At 33.4% G+C, this 12290-nt stretch overlaps 1 pseudogene; it reads right to left on the reverse strand.

Moving 5' to 3' along the window:
* Window positions 1-665: 665 nt before the first annotated feature.
* LOC149535696 (short-chain dehydrogenase/reductase 1-like) lies at window positions 666-8888 on the reverse strand (annotated as a pseudogene).
* Window positions 8889-12290: the final 3402 nt, after the last annotated feature.

The raw sequence follows: 12290 nt of genomic DNA on the forward strand, positions 1-12290 counted from the left end.
TTATTCTAAATTTACTATATAATTTGTCTTAAATGAATTAAGAAACTTCAATAATAAGAAACTTGAACAAACACATTCTTAACCTTCTTCAAAATATAGCATTTTAGAGATTCTTAGGAGTCTTGATGTTGTTTTGAAAAATGCACCTTGAGTCTTGGCCAGAGGAACACCCTGAATGGCAAACAACAGAGACCACCAAAGGTTTGCTAATTTACACTAAAACATGCATTTGTAATAATGTCATGTCTATGATGCTACTGATAGCTGGACTGTTTCTAGTCCACCTACCAATCCTAGGGATGCTTGGGGGTTTAATGATCATGATGAACCACCTCCCTTTGCTGGCATTGCTCTTGTGACTTAAGGGAGCTACTTAATGTTTTTGTGGATGACTAGTTTTTGTATCCTACATCTGTGTGAACTCTTGTGGGGTGATCTTGTATCCCCCAACATTTTTTGTGAATTTGTAACTAGTATATTAATTTATTAATAGAAAACGACTATGAACATCAAAAAAGTATAGCAATTTCCAAAAAGAAAAATCATTGTTTCCTTTAGTATGTAATATAAATTATGATTTACTATTTATTAAACTATACTAGTATGTGAGTATATCCTTACTCTATCATACATTAATATATCTATAGTTATTACCTATTTCAACCCTATGAACCATCCATCTTGGGTAAGACATTGAACTCGCCTATTTTTGTTTCATCATCGTATTGACTTGAAAGTGATCCTAGAGGAAGAAAGGCTACCATGATAGGATGTTTTGCCCCTTCATCAATTGATAGTTCCCCACATCTACATTTAAATCAGTCTTTACAAATCTTGGATGAAGATAGTTTACATAAATATCAGAATGTTGGTGTGCTAGAAGATAGGTGTGAGCATTCTGAGCAACTTTATAAACAAAATAGGCTAAATATGAAATAGGCTAGCCATTGATTTTTAGCATCCCTTGTTGAAAATCTTTTAAGAATTCTGTACCAATGCATCTATTTTATCCTCTGTCAAGTCACAGAGGTTCCTCAGTTGTTTCCTTAGAGTCACACTTGGAATAAACTATATCAAATGTCAAACAAATGAAAATAAACACATTAACACTTGATTCAAGACGTGTCGCATATAATATGTATTGTTGAAGATGTTATTTGATAATCAAATACAAGATTAAATATATTTTATAAATTTAAGATGATAACATACATATCAAAAATTGATTATAAACTTACCTCTAAGACCCCAACACTAGAAGTATATTTACAATTTAACCACCAACTTCACTAGTAAGTTTCAAAAGAGGTGGAAATGCATCCACCATTCTTTTACTACCATAGTAATTAATCTCAAAAACAAAATCTAGAAAAAACTAGGCTGCATATTAGAGTTGTTAATTATGGTTAAATTATGAATACTTCTTATATGGATTGTGGAGGTTTTTAAGAGATTGTGACAAGGGTATGTTTAAAAAATAGTTGTAGATACATGATCAAGAATTTCATGTGTAATGGATCAATGTGATGATTTATAGAGTACATGATGTGGGCATGACATTTGTTAGTTCCAATTCAAACACTTTTAACCTATAGTCATGAACTAGTGAGGCCAAAAATGGGGGAGATCATCCTATTATTACATAGATGGGTCCCAATAAGACAAGCACATTGGATCAATGAAGACTCAAGATGATGTAGAGAGACTATAGGACCCAAGATTAGTTTATATAATCTTCCTTTTCATTTATTTGATTTAGAAGTGAGGCATTTAACCCTTTAGAACCACTTACATGTTCCAAATCCAGATACCTTTAATCCCTCTACAAAATAGGGATGCTCTTGAGACCATTGTGTAGATACACACTCAATTTATTAATACTTCATATTCCCTTTATGATCCTAACAAAATGTTAGGTCTCCAAGCTTAGTTAGACACACCTTGTTGCCTAACTCCTCCAATAAAAATATAGGCTTATGTTGAACATTATTTGTATATCCATATGGCATAGAGTTACTTATGTAGTCAAGTTATTGACCCATGCAACTCTGATCCTCTTGAAAGGACAAGTTTCCCTATCATAGTCTTAAAACCAATTAGGCTTGAATTCACTATTTTCCCCCTTTATTTCTAGATTTTCCCAAACACCCTAACAATCCAATTCCTAACTTAGTCACCCATTTGGAAACTTAACAACATATCCACAATTTAGATCTTCATTACATTTCCATACCACCTAATCCCACTCAGGTAGGACTAATAGGGTTAATTAGGACTATTCTCCAAAGGAACCCTATTGAGGATTATTTATTTCTCCCATATATCACTTGAATTGGCCTTATCTCTCAAAAGAGTATATCTGCCTTTAATCCTCACCCAACTCAAGCCTTGATGTCTCTGCTACTCTTGTTTGCATGTTTTTGTTTTCTAGTCACATGGACATGTCTAGTTAGGGCTTGATCAATCTCTTGCTCACAAATCAGCTTCATTCTAAAGTAAATTCGATGAACTCACTTTCCACCCAAGGTGGTAAAATTCCTATGGTGAAAGGTGAAGTAATTTCCATTCTAATGACAAAACCCTACCTGTGTGATAGGGTTTCATAATCACAGTGAGAAAAAACTCAATATATTGAATTAGAAATCAAGTTAGAACTTCAAACCAATTGAAAAGGAAAGCCAAGTGAAAACTATATTTAATCATACTACTCTGATATGATACCGGTCTATACAATTCCATACTCATTTAAAACAAGGCACTATAAATAGGAAAAGTTGAGTTTTTATTGTTTAGCCTCCCTTACAAACCTAAGAAATCTTTCCAAATGACTTATAATTTTATTTCTAGCTTGTCCAACTGAAACCAACTAACTCCCAATTGGTTAGCTGCTATGATTCAATTTTTCAATAGTTAGTTATATAACACAAAAATTTGGTCTTGAGGAAACCCAACTTTAGGTGAGAACCATAGTGGGAATTACTTACCACAAATTGTGCGATCCTCTAAATCATACCATGTTAGGACCTTAACCCTCTTAGGAGGTTACAAAGACATTGTTAAGTACCACGTAGTCAATAGATTTTTTCTAGCCCTATTAAGAGATTTACCCTATCAAGATTATCCTTGTTAGAGGACTTAGAACACTAAATAAAGTTCCACCTTGTTAAATGATTTACATTAAAAATGACGTATTAGGATGCACATGATTAAGGGATTTTACTGCTACAATTGTTAGGGAACAATATGTAAAATGATCTATAGAACATCACCTCCTTTCCTTGATCATATCCAATATAGTGCACACAAAAATTTCACTTCATTCCCAATTGTCTTTTGGCTTGATCACACCTCCACACTTATGACCACACCATGATCAACACACAATTCTTTTAGCTTGATCAAATATATGATGTTATACGAAACCTTAAACTTTCTTTAAGGGTAAGTGCACCAAGTTGTGGTGCCAAAAGGGGGGTATAAGTGGACACCTTTTTTTCTAAAATCAGCAAATTTTGAACTTCAAGAAGAATTTGAAGATAGTTATGCTCAAAATTTTAAGATATGGCAAAAAAAAAAGTAGTAGTCCTTTGAATCTAGTTTCTAAACTACTAATTTTTTTTCAAAATGGTTTAGTTTGAGGTCCTCAAAAAAGGGGGCCACAGAAAGTGGTACTATTTATTCCAAAAAAACATAACATAGTACAAAGTGTGGCCCCCCTAAAATTTTAACCTTTTTTTTTTAATTCTTTAATTGCTTTGGTCAAAAGTTACCTAACACTATGTAGTTTATCCTAAATTTTTCAGGTAATTTTATGTGTATTTTTTTAATGAATTTTTTAATTAAACACATCCCAAAAACTTGAAATATCTATGTGCTCCCCCTATAAATGATTGAAAACTAATCTAAAATCAAAACTTCTTTTTTTCAAAGTGTGTAGAATGGAGTCTAGTTTCTAAAAAACTAAATTTTTGTAAAATTCAATGAACGAGCTAAAATCTACAAGGTCCAGTTAGTACATGTTGGCTTTTGACAAAAAATGGACATACATTCAAAACAAATTGTAGATGAAAGGCTTGAAATAGTTCAAATAAAAAATAAATTATATGGTTATATAGCTAACACAAAGACCTATAATGTCATGTAACCTGATTTTATCAATGCTTAACCACGAAAAAATTTGAAGGAGAGCACACAAGAAAAATCAATAATTTTTTGTATGTTTGCAACAAAACACATTTCAAACCAGTTTACAGACTCCAAACCTTAGGCTTGGTAGAATGCAAAGCTTTGAATAGCATAAGTGCCCTATAGTAGCACGCACACACTATTTAAAGCTTTTTAAATTTAAGTCTTAATAGAGCGTGCGCGGTTTATAATTTTTTTTATTTTAAAAGCACACATGTGCTATAGTGTGTACATGTTATAGCACATACAATCTTTTCAAAACTAGAAAAAAAAAAAAAGGTGTCATCTTTTTGGCACCACAACTTGGTGCACTTACCCTTAATACATTTTATTTCAAATTTCAAATGCATCAATCAGATACCATGTTCCCAAACACACCTTTTGATGTACACAATGAATGTTCCATAGGTAAGTTGTCCCACAATTAACTTTATATTTGAATTCATGAAGAACAATCACATTTTGACCAAACATACCCTTCTTCTAGAATACTCATGAAATGCTTGTAGTAATTATTAGAATGGCATATCATCACCTAAAATTATTAAGACATGTCACATCATTTTGTCTAACTTGTCCAAATTCTCTACATAATTCACACTGGCCACCGATCCTCGAGCTACCATTGGTAGCTCAAGAACACACATAACTTATCCAGAAACTTTGTTTATGTCCATAATGTCTAGTCATCAATCATCTAAATGAGTAGCCATTGTAACCGAAGCATCCACTAACCATTTTTTTACCTTTCCCTATGACCAATCTACTTAACTCTTCATAATTTTTCCAAAACAATCAAATCACCTATTGCCTATCACTAACTATCCTAGTAGTTGCACTATTAACCTTTCATCCCATCATAACTTACTCAGACTTGTACATGAAGAGTACGGGTCATATATTTGACTAACAGAGACACTCCTAAGTCTCCCATAAGGATAGAAATTGTAACACTCACCGCAAAACCTTATTCATCTAATTTATATTCAATAACCTGCTAGGAAGACTAGGTCAATACTTGACATTCATGACAACACAAACCAAATTTATAACATGACAACTCCAAACATCTCTTATCATTAGTGCATCATTTATACCAACATATTAGAGGTATTTGAAGGCTATTTTAAGGCCATATAATGGTTATGTGGTCTAGAAATGATGTAAGAACCCCCTTTGGTGCTTCATAGTCTATTTTTTATAATCATCATTACATTTATACTTTGGTTTCACATTCTGCCACTTAAATGTCTTATACCCATTGCTCCTCTATTTTTTCTCTCTTGTCTTTTGAGTCTCCACTCTTGGCTAGCATTTGTACTTAAATGATGGCTTCTGTAAATTCTTTATGGGGTTAGTGCAAGAAGTTGGGTCTCACTTTTGGGCAAAAAGTGGAAGTGTTTTTCCTATTTTTGAAATTTTTTGTCAATTGATGTCAAAATTTGAGGCATTTAAATATTGAATATACAAAAATTTCAGCAACAAAATTTTTAGTGTTCAAAATATAGTTTTTGAATATGTAATTTATTTTTATACCCATATGATAGGTTTTTTTTTTTGTATGGATCTTTAAAAACCACTTTTTCAAAATGCTTGTTTTAGGACCATACCACACTCATGTACGAACACCATAATTTGACACAAATAAATGAACTTTTGTAAATCCTTTTAAAGAGAGTTATCTAATACACATAATATTGATGACAATATTTTTCCTTTTTTTTTCCTGAATAATTTTATTATTATTAATTATTAATTAGCTATAAAGGTAAATTTTAAAACCTCTCATGTATGAACCCCATAATTTGATCAAAATTTTATTTTTTTCAAAAATTCCTTTTTTTTAACCTAAAAATAATTGTATGAAGATTGATGACATATAAATTAATTTAAGAAAAATTAAAAAATTAAAAAATTATTAAAGTTTTAGTGTACTTCACTATTTTACATTTAGATACCATCTTTCATTAAAAATAATGCAAAAATAGTAAATAAAATCATAGCACTATAAAATTTATATTTCTAAAATCAAGATAGTGAGAGCTCTAATGGGTTTTTGTTTCATAAAAAAATTTGATCAGGAAGACCCTCTAAAAGTTATGGCAAGGCGTGAATTTGTCAGTTCAATGCCTTAGCCAAATCTTGAGAGGTAAAGGCAAAGGCTTGGTCTCACCAAGCCTATCCCAAACCAAAATTTGAGGTAGAAGAAAAAAAATCCCGCCCAATATTGTAAGAAACAGGCACCCATTATTTGAAATTCAAAAAATAGGTACCTATTTTGAAAAAGTCAAATCGGCATATAAAAGCCCCCCAAAAAAACAAAATTTTAAATTTTTAGAAATGGGTACCCATTTTTTAAAAGTAAAAAATGGGTATCCATTTCTAAAAAATGCAATTTTTTTATATTTTCAAAAATAGGTACCCATTGTTTGAAAATAAAAAATGGGTACTTGATTCTTAAAGAAATGGGTGCCCATTTTTTAAATTTTAGATCAGGTGCTTGAGCCTAAAATGGGTGCCTATTTCTAAAAGAGCACGATCTCAATCCATGAACTTCCATGGAATTGAGACCCAAATCCTTGTTTCTACCCTATGTAAACTTGTTCTAATGGCTCTTGAGAATTAACTTTTAAAGAATCCAACTTCACAATATAAAATTTTGCTTGGCACAAGAGGGTGTCAAGTGACCATTTTCTCGGCATGCAATGGATGCCAAGTGATAGGCAGATGGTGTTGAGTTACTCAGCACATGAAGAATTTGAGTCAGCTCGACACTAAGGAAAACTCAGTGCAAGAGGATGCCGACTGAGCTCAGTCACCAAAGGTAAGATAGATCTTGGCACTGTGGTTGCCGAGTGAACTCTGTCTCCAAAAGAAGGTGGAGCTCAGCAATCTTGACACTAAACCAACACTTAGACTGAGTGAACTTAGTCAACAAAGATATCGAGTGAACTCAATAGGAACAATAGAAGAGAGAGCTCAATTAAAGAGTAAACCAAGTGAGTCGTTTAATAGACTTACAGTCTAAGCAATTCTACCATTAAAACACAAAGGGGATAACTTTAAAACTAGCAAGTATTAATATCTCAAGTGAAAAATGTGTAATATATAAGGGAGATAACAATAAGCCAAGTATACCCTCGTGCTTGCTTTCTATTCAACTAGGTTAAACTATTGCAAAAATTTGGGAGCATTCAGCTTTAACTAGAAAAGCACTAAAACTTCAACTAATAAAACTTAAACTTACATCACTAAGGGATGCATACAATAATGTCTAGAGCAATCACTGCTTCTTAGGACAAAACAATATGAACTTACAAAATGACAAGGAGATTCAATGTATACTACTGCAAACATGGAAAGTGAACCTTCTTCCTATCCTCTGATCCTTTTTTGAATATCCTTCTTCTGCTTTGATTTGTTGATCTTCTTCCTTTCTCTACACTCTACTCTACTCTTCTCTAATCTCTCTAGCTCTTTGTCTATTCAAATGAATGAGATTCAATCCTTTTGTCTCACACCAAAATGTTTCCCTCTCATTTCAGATTTCAAACTCACCTACTAAGTTGAATGTTGTTAGGCAGGCAGGTGGATGTTTGGCTCCAGGGGCAATTGACCAAATGCAATAAATTTCTGACACTCCCCCTTTGTCTTGATCCAAATCAACTACACGAAGACTCTCTCTTAGGTGCAAAAAAGTTCCAATGCCAAAAGGCTTAGTAGAAATGTCTTCTAGCTAGTGCTCAAACTTACAAAATTCCATCTTGATATCTCCATTCTCCACCAACTCTTTGATGAAGTGATATCTGATCTCAATGTGCTTGGTTCTCCCATGGAAGACTAGATTCTTGGATAGTGCAATTGAGGAGATGTTGTCACAAAAGATTATGGTTCCATCCTCTTGCCTTTCATTCAAACCTGTCAAAATCCTCCTTAACCAAATAGCTTGACATGCTACTACATTTGTTGCTATGTATTCAACCTTTGTTGTAGATTGAGCAACAATAGCTTGCTTCTTGGATGCCCATGCAATTGCACCTAATCCCATATGGAACATGTATCCAAAAGTGCTCTTTCTATCATCTAGACTTCCATCCCAATCACCATCTATATAACCAACCAACTTAAAATCATTATCTGCAATATACAAAATCCCAAATCCCTTGGTACCATTTAAATACCTTAGGATCCATTTTCCCACTTGCTAATGGGAATCCTTTGTTGTTTCCATAAATCTAGAAATCAAACTTACTACATGCATCATGTCAGGCCGAGTTGCTATGAAATACATTAAACTTCCAACCATACTCTTGTATAGTGTTGGATTCACACTTTTACTGCAATCTTCCGTACTCAATTTTAGACCTATTATTCTTGGTGTTGGGGCTGCCTTACTATTCTGCATTTTGAATCTCTCCAAGATCTACCTTGTATATTTTTCTTGAGAGATGAAGATTCAATCATGCATTTTTTCTAATTCTATTCTTAGAAAGTACTTCAAGAGACCTAGATTTATCATTTCAAATTCATTCTTCATGACCTCTTTGACCTATGTGAATGGTTCTATTATTTCCCATCTTAATTTAAAATTTGAAAGTCTTATCAATGAAAGAGAATAAACCTTCATTACCACTCATGTGGTTGCTACAATCACTGTCTAGATACCATACCTCGGGGCTGCTTTCTTCACCAATGTTACCCATGATGAAGGCTATGGGGTTCTATGCATTTCCCATGTTCACATCAGCCACATTTGCATCGTGCTTTGACTGATCACCCTACTTCTTCCAACATTCACTAGCATAATGCCCATAGTTATGATAGTAGTAGCATTTCAAATTGCTCTTATTGGAGTTGTAATTCTTCTTACCTCCTCTAGAGCTATTTTGAGAGGTGTTTGCTCCCTCTTGATTCTTGGTTCATCCTGAGCTTTCATCACCACCATTCCTTTAACCATTCCTTCCATGACCTCTAGTTCTTGAGCCTCTACCAGAGCCATTTCTTCCTCTTCCATTGCCTCTTTAATTCTCTTGAGCCTTGAAAGACTACTCTTGTGAAGTTATTGCTAATTGGTTAATCTGGTGCTCATGGGTTTGAAGCGTTCCCATCAAATCATCCATAGTCAATGTTGTGAGGTCCTTTTCTTCCTTAATGATCACCATAAGGTTGTCATATTTCTGAGGTACACTCCTCAATATCTTTTCCACAATCCTCTACTCTTCATAATCTTCTCCATTTGGTTTGAGCTAGTTTATGAAAGTGGAGATTCATGAGTTGAACTCTGCAATAGGTTCATTGTCCTTCTTCCAAATGTTTTCAAATTCCCTTTTGATCATCTATAGCTTTACTACTCTGACCTTATTAGTCCCCTTCAAGTTTCTCTCAAGGATATCCCATGCTTCCTTTGCATAATTTGCTGCTGCAATCTTGGGAAATACTATCTCTGTCATTTTTGCTTGTATTAGACTTAATGCCTTCGCATCCTTTCTCCTTGACTCTTTCAACTAAGTCTTCTATGGGTATGTGTGGGTAGCATCCAGTGCTAGGATGGTAACATCATTGAACCCATTGTTCACAAACTCCCACAAGTCATTACCTACCATTATGGTTTTCATCTTCTTTTCACATGTATCATAATTATGTCAATTAAACGATGGTGTTTGTTGCCATATTTTTCCTACTTCTACCATGTCAAATATACCCAGAAAATATTTCCCTAACTCACTGTGGATGTGGGACCTCAAAGCTCTGATACCATGTAAAGAATTCAATTTAACAACATAAAATTTTACTCGGCATCTATTATGTGTCGAACAAACTGTCACTTGACACCCTCTCGTCTCGAGAAAATTTTTATGTTGTGAAGTTGAATTCTTTACATAACTACACTTATTGTACATAATGATTTAACCCAAATTTGAAGCAATTGAATGTTCATTTGATCAATCAAATTTTCTTTGATGTGCCATCACTATAGCTCACCATTTACAACCCCAATAGAGCTATGTATTCCTAGTCATTAGTGTATCCTATCTTGAACTACTTCATCCATCAACAATCTATGTAAGTTTTGTTTTGTTACTCTACAATGAAAAGTTAAATTGTTGAAGCATGACTCTCCTTGATGCATTTGTTCCATGACTCTCAACATATGCTCCAATGATAGGGTTCACATCCTTTGTTCATGTTCATACTAGCATTTTTCTCCCTATCACATCACCCTTCAATCATCCATCTCTATAAGTCTCTCCTTTTTCCCTTCATGGTTCCTCCAACTGCTATTCCATCAACATGTGGTTCACCAATATCCTCATTGTGGGCTATTCGATTTTCTTTCCATCTCCAATAGTTAATCTTATGTCCATTTTCTTTAGTTTGGATAACCTTCTATAATGTATCACTTTCATATATCATATCAGTGTGTGTTCTCCTGATATGTTTATTGGGTGTCGATGAGAAATCTCTCTCTTCCTCTTGGTGGTAGTGTGCTATATTGATGATTACTATAGGTGTCTTCGATGATGTTCATCAATATAATATTTACTGATTGTTTCAAAGTCTTTTGTAATCCTCTATCCTTCCTTTGGTATTAAATTTTGCGATGCCTTCCATTTAGTTGCCCTTTGTAGTGGGTTTTGGCTATGGAAGGGGCTAAAATGCATCTGTATAACCAATTCATTTGTATTTTTTAATAAATTAAAATTCATAAAAATATAATATATAATTTTTAAATTATTTAATAAAAGTGTATTTTGACCCCTACATATTGTTACACCAATCATTTGATGACTCTATCACCATTAGGCTAGCATTCATTCTGATTTTGCTAAGACATGATGTATATTGAACTTATGCAATTAGTGTGAGAACAAAGCAAGTTACACTTGATGATATTATCTTTTGAAAATATTTGAATACAATAATTTCACAAGTCACAAGTTGCACATGGAGCTGATTAGAATAAATATGCTTCACAACATTCATTCACTATTTTATCTCTGCTAGAGCATCTTCTCATTATGGATCAACAATAGGATTTATTTAAAGTTTATTCAAATTATATAGACTCCAAAATTTTTCTGAAACTTTGAACTCCTACAGATAATATTAGGAAAGAGATGCATTAATATATTAAAAATAATATGTAATTATAAAGCTAAACAAAAGTAACATAAATTTGCTCATTCAACCATTAAAACTATACATTATTAAAAACATTTAAAATAAAAGAAGTTGTTACATATTTCAACCTTATGGACCATCCATCTTGGGTAAGATATTGAAGTCACCTATTTCTATTTCATCATAGTATTGACCAGAAAGTGAGCCTCAAGGAAGAAAGGCTACCATGACCAGACCTTTTGCGCCTTCATCAATTGATAGTTTTCCAACATCTACATTTAAATTAGTCTATACAAATCTTGGATGAACATAATTTATATAAATATCAGGATGTTGGTGTGCCAAAAGACGAGTGTAAGCATTTTTTGTAGCTTTAGAAATGAAGTAGGCTAAATATGAAATAGGCCATCCATTGATTTTTAACATCCCTTGTTGAAAATCTTTTTAAAAATTTTGTACAAATGCATCTATTTTATCCTTTGTCAAGTCATGGAGGTTGCTCAGTTGTTGCCTTAAAGTCATACTTGGAATAAACTATATCAAATGTCAAACAAATGAAAATAAACACATTAATACTTGATTCAAGAGGTGTTGCATATTAATATGTATTATTGAAGATGTTATTTGATAAAAAAATACAAATTAAACTTTTTTCACTCTACAACTTTTCGCTCTTTCTCACTCGATTGGTATTTTGAAATATGGATGAGTGGGGTTGGCATCAAGGGGCTAGGCTTGGTCTCAGATGCCTACTTGGTCCTACAATTGGTCCTAACTACAACTTGGGAAACCCAGGGAAGTGTTGATAGTGTTTGTCTTGTTAGGGGGATGTCAGTGGAGTCAATGGCTCTGATGGTGGGCCAAGAGAATGAAATGATTCATACAATGGATCTTGGTTGAAAGGAAGTGGTTCTTGGAGAGAAGGTGGCTCATATCCTATTGAAAGCTCCCAGAGTGATCAATAGAGATGAGGGAATGGAAAT

This window comes from Cupressus sempervirens, chromosome 10, assembly GCF_028749045.1.
Source record: "Cupressus sempervirens isolate cs-2001-9-10 chromosome 10, ASM2874904v1, whole genome shotgun sequence".
Lineage (NCBI taxonomy): Eukaryota > Viridiplantae > Streptophyta > Pinopsida > Cupressales > Cupressaceae > Cupressus > Cupressus sempervirens.